Source organism: Budorcas taxicolor, chromosome 22 (genome assembly GCF_023091745.1).
Source record: "Budorcas taxicolor isolate Tak-1 chromosome 22, Takin1.1, whole genome shotgun sequence".
In the NCBI taxonomy this organism is placed as follows: domain Eukaryota; kingdom Metazoa; phylum Chordata; class Mammalia; order Artiodactyla; family Bovidae; genus Budorcas; species Budorcas taxicolor.
In genome coordinates, this window is record NC_068931.1 from 22,343,999 (window position 1) to 22,352,624 (window position 8,626).

The 8,626-nt window shown below is 44.8% G+C and overlaps 1 pseudogene; it reads left to right on the forward strand.

Moving 5' to 3' along the window:
• The first annotated feature begins 330 nt into the window (after nucleotides 1-330).
• On the forward strand, nucleotides 331-6,159 carry LOC128067259 (zinc finger protein 396-like; annotated as a pseudogene).
• Nucleotides 6,160-8,626: the final 2,467 nt, after the last annotated feature.

An 8,626-nucleotide genomic window follows, 5' to 3' on the forward strand; every position in this document is an offset into this window, starting at 1 on the left:
CTCTGAGGCAGGCCATTATGTATGATTATAATAACAATTGTAAGGAAAAGCAAGTCAAACAATTCCAACAGGGAGTCAGAATTGGTTCTTCTCTGCAAACAAAAGCCTAGGTTGAAGCGGGGGTGGGGGGTTGTCAATCAAACCGATTCCTTACCGGGATGCTTCGGAGAAGGGCATGGCAACCCAATTCAGTATTCTTGACTGGAGAATTGCGTGGACAGAGGACCCTGGGGCTATAGTCCATAGGATCGCAAAGAGTGGGACACGACTGAAGCGACTTAGCATGAACGCACCAGGATATTTAGAGCGCAGCCAACCTCAGGCGCACAGATGGCGTTACAGAAAGTTGTGCGTAGCGCTGGAACGCACAGGAGTCTCCTCTGTGACCTTGGCCAACTCGCAGAAATTATAAAATGGGAATAACCCTACTGGGTTATTGAAGAGCAAAGGAAATGATGTAAGTAAAAGTACTCTAAGAAGTAATAATGCTGGCTTCTTTGAACCGGAGTCCTGAGCAGCTGGGTTCCCACCAGCTGGGAGTTTTGCTCTTCCCTCTCTGGCTGCCGGAGGCGGGGGCCTTCGCTTGTCTCCATGGCAACCACTCCGCATCCGGAGCTCCACCCCATGTCCACCTCGGGACCGGAAGCAACCAGTCAGGCGCTTCCCCGGCTTCTCCCCCAAAACGCAGGGCAGTCTTTCCCAGACCGGAGGTTAGAGTTGAGGTCTCTTCGCGCTTCGAGGTTTCGAGAAGCGACCATCACCCAGGGGGCGGGGAAAGGTCGCCCGCGGGCCTTGGCGCCACCTCCAGACAGCCCCCACCCCCACCCCTCCCACCCGCTCTAACCGGTCACTTCCTCTTCATACCCTTCACAGCCCAGTGTCCCCGGCTACTCCTTCACGCCGCGCTCGCTTCCCCGGGGCCCCCACCGCGTCCCCGCGCTCCCCCTCTTCTTGTCCTCCCCCGGCACCCTGGGGCGCCCGACCCCCGACCCCAAAGCTAGACCTCCTCTCATTGTTATACCCAAGTCGCGAAATCTCCCAATGACCACCAGGGAGCCGGTATCCAATGCAAAAGCAAGAGAGTTTTTATTACCAAGCTCGAGCTGGGGCTCCCACCATTACCCGAGCAGCAGCTAAGGAGAGGAGCCCCGAGTTTTGGGTTACACTGCTTATATAGGGAATATTCAGGTGAAAGGGTAACAAAGGGGGTGTTCAGGCTGAAGGACTACTGATTGGTTACCCTCTTCTATAGGGTTGTGTGTGGATTTCTAATTGTTTTTTTTTTTTTACTTCCACGGTAAATCATTACTTCCAAGGTAAATCACAAATGTAACTCATTACTTCCAAGGTAAATCACAAAGGTAAATCATTATTTCCAAGGTAATCGCAGTGTAACTCATTACTTCCAAGGTAAATCACAAAAGTAAATCATTACTTCCAAGGTAAATCACAAATTCTTGAACTTAAAGTCAGGAGGTTTAACCTAAGGGCTGATTGGCTCGCGCACAGTGGAGCAAGTTTAGGCAATATCCAAAGTCTAAGTCTGTTTGCCTGGTACCTTTGCAAAATGGAGCTCTTTCACTAGAGGGAGTAGCTTAGGGCTCTTCATCATTACCCACCGCCTGCTTACCCGCCTTCCTGCGCACCCTTTTCCCCTGAATCCCCCTCTTGTGACCTCACCGAGTTGGTCCCCATCCGGGACAGGGGAGGAAAGTGTCCGGGGACCATCGGGAGCCGGTTCATTAGAAGAGCTGTTTCCAAGAGAGAGTCGGTCCCTTTGAAAAAGACCCCCGGATCTGGGGCTTTGGGCGCAGCCTGCCCTCCAGGGACCGGGTGTAAGGTATAGTTCAGGCCGAGGCAGGAAAAGGAAAGACGACCTCAACAGAAGTAGGTTACCTTTATTGAGGCAAGGAGGGGCGACAGTCGGTCTAACGCCCAGGCTGAGCGCAGAGAGGGATCAGGGAGGCTCCATATTTGTAGGGAGGTTTGTGTAAGCGGTCAGGGAAACGTTAATCAGGCAGGATGTTTGGGGTAGACTTTAGTTGAGATGGCATTTGTAGTTGGGCAGGGGGTGATAAGTCTTCTGGGCAGGTGTAGGGGGTGGAAGGTTTCCGGACAGGGGGTAAGTCCCAGATAGATGCAACTGGCCTGGAGCATCAGGGCGGGACCTAAAGTTCTGTTTTGTTTTCTCCGAAGTTAGATGATTCAGCAAGGGCCTTTGAAACTGTTGTTTTCTTTTCTAGGCCCAAAAGACTCCTTCACCGGGTTCATTGGGGACCCTTGCGCTGTGCTGAGGGTTTGGTTTCCCTGGTGGAACTGAGAGCAACTGCGCATCTGGCACAGATTCGGCTCCTAGTGCAGGAGACGCAGGGTGCGTCCCAGTGGCCACGCCTTCGACTTCCAGAGGATGCTTTAAGCTTAGGGCCTTCCCCTAGATGGCGCCTGACACGTGGCCTCTAACGCCTCCTGTCGCTCAGGTCTCGACCCAGTTCTGTTCCGGCCTCGTATCATCTGAGCCTGCCGCTCCTTCTCTTCGCCGGGACCTTGGCCACGGGCTCTGGACCCCGCAGCACCGCACAGAGTGTGGATGGCCTGAACTCAGCCCCCAGCCTTGCTCCTTTGCTTTGGTCTCTGTTACCTACCTGAGCTTGCTCTGGCAGGTTCCTCATCTACCACTTGGAGATGAAAAGAACCTTACGGGGCTTCTGTGGGGATTTAAATACTGTAGTTGTTTAGTTGTTAAGTGATTTCCGACTCTTTTGCGATCCCAAGAATTGTAGCCCGCCAGGCTCCCCTGTTCATGGGATTTTCCCGGCCAGAATACTGGAATGGGTTGGCATTTCCTTCTCCAGGAGATCTTCCCAACGGAGGGATGGAACCCAGGTCTCCTGCATTGGTAGGGGGATTCTTTACCACTGAGTCACTGGGAATTTTAATGAATTGGTATTTGTTAAGATTTATTAGAAGAGTGCTTGGCACCTAGTAAATTCTCTGTCATTGTTACCCTTTGGGGTGGGGCATTTCACTGTGTAAGGTTGTATTATTTATTTGGTAACCTCCTTGTCTCTCTCCTGCTAGAGCATAAGCTTTATGTAGCCATACCAGAGGCTTTGTTCAGGTGACTGCCATATCTTGAGTGCTTAGAAGAGTTTTCGGTGAAGTGGGGGAAAAATGGTAAAGAGAAAAAATAGGGGCACATATAATATTTCTAATTAGTCGTCAGTTACTAGTGATACATAGACTAAAATACTACTAAGGAAAGTGTCTCCCCACCCTCTTCCTGCTAACAGGCTAGTGATACTTGGAGCAATTGTTGCTCCGCATACATCACTATGTTGCCAGCAACCTTGTGATTTGATGCATTGTTTTCTATAATTTATTTGATAAAAAATTGTGAGATATTTTGCCACTCTTCCTTTGACCCCAATAAGTCAAGTCCTTGGGACATCTTTGAAGGAAATAATTTGAAAATTAGCATGTTTTTGGAAAATAGGCTATTTTTCTGAAAATGTGCTTCCCAGCATTGTTTATAATAGTAAAAATTAGAAATAATCTATAATAAAGAGATTAAGTAGATAAGACATATTACAGATGAGCAGTACACATGAACATGAAAATACATTAAGATGGAGGAATATGCTTTTTTCCTCTGAATGATTCCTTTAATGCCAAAGTAATATTGTTTTAAAAGTTAGTAACATCAAAAAAAAAATCCATGCAAGGTAATCTCATGAGTCTCTTCCTTTAGCAGGCTAAAAATAATTATTTGGCCCTTTGAGCCTGTCCCAGAGTCATAAATTACCTCAGGCTTTCCTTATTTCTCTTCTCCAGGAGTTCCTTTGCAACCCTGAGTGATCTCTTATTGTAATATGTTGTCAGCCTCCTGGGTATGATTTTCAGAATAAATTGCAAAGTATTCATGAAAGTGAATGCCTCTGAGCCCTTTGATTCTCTTAAAGAAGGAAGTATTCTTTGAACGCGTGGCTTCTGTTAAGATTAAAGATACTTTTGGTACAATCTTAACGTTTCTAATCTTAGCTGTGATGTTCTGAAAAGCATTTATCTTGTTTCCACTTGTTTCTTGAATCATATTGACGGAGTGTCCGTAAGGAGAGTTTTACCTCCTTGAAGATTAAAGCCTAGCGGTCCCGAACTATTCCCAGTCCAGATGTCTGCAAAATTGAGAGTCGTCAAAACTCTTTCCACAAACTTCAGGGGACCCTGACTGCCTTGTGTTAATGAAGGCAGGCCTGTAATATGGCCTCCGGCCGCCACTGGAGCAGCTTCTCCGGGCCCTGAGCCGGCTCCGCGAGCTTTGCTGTCAGTGGCTGAGGCCCGAGGTGCGCAGCAAGTAGCGGATCCTGGCCCTGCTGGTGCTGGACCAGTTCCTGGCCATCCTGCCCGAGGAGCTGCAGGCCGTGAGTAACGCGCAGAGAGCAGAGAGGATGCTGTGCAGATGCTCGAGGAGCCGGAGAAGGAGCTCGATGGGGAGGCTGAACACGTGAGAAGGCGGCTTTGGGAGGGCGGGGCGAGGCGCATCTCTGAGGGCGAGCTCCCAGACCGTACTCCACTCGGCACAACCCGGTGTAGAGTGTGGTGAATGGACTCCCGGCTGTGCCCGAAATCAGGAAGTGCCTCTACTTTTTTCCTTCCCCTTTCCGGTGTCCCAAGATAGTTTCTTCTATTATTTTATCCTCAAGTCCCAGCCAGATTCCCTTCTTCAGCCTCAGTAATACCAAACTGTTTCTAGGTCTTTTTTGGACAAAATGAGGACATGCAAAGAAACTACCAACTTGTGAAATCCCTCAGGAGATACCATGTCACCAACCCAAGCCCGCAGAAAAGCAGCTGTGGTGGGCGTTGAAGAAGCTTTGCTCCTTCAGGTGAAATGGCGAGGGGGGTTGAGGCCCCATCATGTGATTAATTTATCATTCTAACTTCTGTTTAGTGATACTTGTACTAAATCTTGCTTATTGCTACCACCATATTGAATTCCTCTCCTTCAGTGGCTCCTCTGTTCCCATAATTTCTTGTCTTTTAGGCCTCTCTTTTCTTCCACACTTTCCTCAGTCTAAAGTATCTTTTCTCCCCCAGTCACCATTCTACCTTTTGCACAGAGCTTTTCATCTTCATCACTGACTGCCTCATTAGTATGTAACCCTCTTTTGCCTTGTGATCTTCTCAGTGTTTTTTGCCTTACCTTCTCCATCCTCTAAAATCTCAGGTGGCTGCGCAGTAAAGAATCTGCCTGCCAGTGCAGGAGATCTAAGAGACAGGGGTTCCATCCCTGGGCCCGCAAGATCCCCTGGAGAAGGAAATGGCTACCCACTCCAGTAGCCTTGCCTGGGAAATCCCATGGAGAGAGGAGCCTGGTGGGCTGCAGTCCTTGGGGTCACAAAGAGTCAGATATGACTGAGCATGCATGCACAATGTCATGCTCTACATTGATGTTATATTGCAAACATGCTCTCAAAAATAATCCATGCTCCATTCAGATCATTCTATTTCCTTTTCCTTCCCACTGAACAAAAAATGATTACATTTTCTTTTCTGTGTACTATTTCAGATAGAGACACCAGAACTAAAAATGTGAAATCTGCTTTAAGACAAAAGACTTATTCAGGCAAAGAACTGCATTACAAAGTTTCTAGCACTCTTCAAGTGAATGCTCCTCAGAGTTTCACATTTAGAAGAACATGTGAACAAGACAGAAAGTTTGAAAGAAGACAGGGAAACTGTCCTTGAAAAAAACAACACTAAAATGTGAGGTATGTGGCAAAGTCTTTAGTCAGAGCTCAGCCCTTAATCTACATCAGAGAATCTACAGTGGAGAGAAACCTTATACATGTGAAGTGTGTGCAACGTCTTTCAGCTGAAGTACAGTCCTGATTCAGCATCGAAAAATCCATACTGGGGAAAAACCCTTCAAATGTCATGAATGTGGGAAAGCCGTTAGTCAGAGCTCAGTCCTTAACATTATACATGTGAAGTGTGTGCAGAGTCTTTCAGCCAAAATACAGTCCTGATTCAGCATCAAAGAATCCATACTGGGGAGAAGCCCTTCAAATGTCATGAATGTGGAAATCCTTTAGTCAGAGCTTGAATCTTTTCAGACATAGGAAGAAACATGCTGGAGAAAAAGTCCCATCCGAGTTGTGAGGGAATCAAAGCATTTATTGAGAAATTTTTCTCTGAGGGAGAAGGCGCAAGGCACCTATGCTCCTTTAGTATAAATCGGTAGTTTCGGTGGGCACCAGTTTCCTTTCCAAGGTTATTAAAGCCACAGGAGAGAAGGTGGAATATTTTCTGCCAGCAATGTTTACTTCCCTGCTTTTCAGTACAGGGTCAGTTCAGATGTTTGAGATTCTAAAGCTATAGAATTCCATCCCTCAGTTCAGTTCAGTTCATTCGGTCAGTTGTGTCCGACTCTTTTTGACCCCATGGACTACAGCATGCTAGGCTTCTCTGTCCATCACCAACTCCTGGAGCTTGCTCAAATTCATGTCCATCAAGCAGGTGATGCCATCCAACAGTCTCATCCTCCATTCTCCCTTTCTCCTCCATCTCTAGTGCAGCTCTTGAAAAGATACTCTCAGTCACATCCGACTGTTTACATTATTAACACAAATAATAAACTAGTACGTTCCTTTTTAGACAAGTACATTTTCCTTGTTGAGAAGGAATGTGTGAGTTGGCATATAAATGGATATTCTCCATTTCATTACTTGAACATTGGTGTTGTTAGACCAAAGATTAAAACAAATTCCCTGGCCATCAGTGGTTAGGATTCACGTGTTCAGTGTCATGGGCCTGGCTTCAATCCCTGATCAGGGAATTAAAATCCCACAAGCCACACTGTGCAGCCAAAATATACAATAAATGTCCTATTCTATTTTCTGTTTTTGAATTGCTCAGACAGTCATGTCTGACTCTTTGTGACCCCATGGACTATATATAGCCCACCAGGCTCAAGGAGACCAAAAAGAATATGTACCTCAAGACCTACGCTGAAATGTCCAGGGTCGTTGTTAGGAAGCAGGTGAGTAAAGGGACTTTAATCATCTCTTAAGAAAATTCACAAGAACCTACATACTGTTTTGTTTACATTTTAAAAATTGAGATATAGTTCATGTATAAAGAGCCTACATACTGTTTATGATACTAAGGGGTGCTAATATGCTAATTTTTATCAAGTTTAGCCCAAGTCATATTAATTCTCTGGTTAGATAAACTAGCACGTCCTACTTATTAGGAGACCTAATTAAGTGCAAGATAACTTAGTATCCAGTGACACCCTTTAAGGATTTGTTATTCTAAGATAATTCACATCACTGTTGTGGAGAAGTTCCAATTAATTACAATGGAGAGGATGTAATCTTGCAAAGTCTATGGCACAACCAAATGAAGAAGGACACTTCCCTCAGAATACATGATTAGAAAAAAATAATTGTGTAGAATTAAATATTTTTCTTGTGTAGAAAAAATAATTATCTCCTTTACAATTTATATTGGAAATATCTCAGTGAAATTATTAAGATAGCGCTACATGTCTTCAGGGAGTGGCATAACCATAATGAGTGTTCTAATAATGAACAGTTTTCTGTGTGTGCTTCTATAAAGTTGATGATCACCTTAACATAAAAAATAAAGATGAAGAAAAGATGGTCCCAACAAGGCTGACGTACACCCCCGGAAATGGGAACTGTTAACAGCTGATGGCTACCCTGCAGAGTTCTTAATGACCTCTGTTCTGGCCTGAATCAGCTGTGAACGTGTTTCAGGCATCACAAGACAACCTTTTCTGGGCCTTTTTCATCATTCTTAGTAAGATGAGTTTCTAGACAATTTATCATGGTGTAAGACCTGGGATTTTTATGTTCTTGTACAAATGAGGAAATCACTGAAGTTCAATTTAAAGAGTCCATTGAGATATACCACATTTAATTCAATCAGAGTCTCTTGTTTAAATGACAGATATGTTTATTAAATTATTATTCTGACAATATATAAGATAATGTCCCCCTTTCCAGGGATTCCTGATAAAATTCTCTATACATTACAGGAATATATGGACTGGGACTTCCCTGATGGTCCAGCTGGTTAAGAATCCACCTTCCAATGCAGAGAATGTGGGTTTAATCCCTGGTTGGGGAGCTACCGGGATCCCACATGCCACACGCTGCCGGGGCAACTAAGCCCATGTGCCACAGCTAAGACCCAACACAGCCAAATATAAATAAATATATTTTTTAGAAAATACGTGGATTATTTTGTCTCCCATGGTGCCACAGTTACCAACTATGGAGACAACCATGAAAAATAAAAGTCTTTGGAAGGGGAAGGGAAGAGAGGGCTCATGGGGAACTTCTTTGTTCCTCATTAAGTGTAAATGTTTCATTATCAGAAAATCCAGCCATGTTTAGTGCTTGGAGTAACTCTGGAAACAAATGTGGGAGTACCTGCTCTGCTTAGTTAGAATATTGATAAATAAGATTAGTAAGGGGAGAGGTGAATATAAATTTTAATTTTAGAATTTTCTGTTAGGGTCATACTTTGTAGCTCTAGTAAATATGCATAAATACTGAGTTTGTATATTTCCATTTATTAAAAACATAGGAATCTTTAT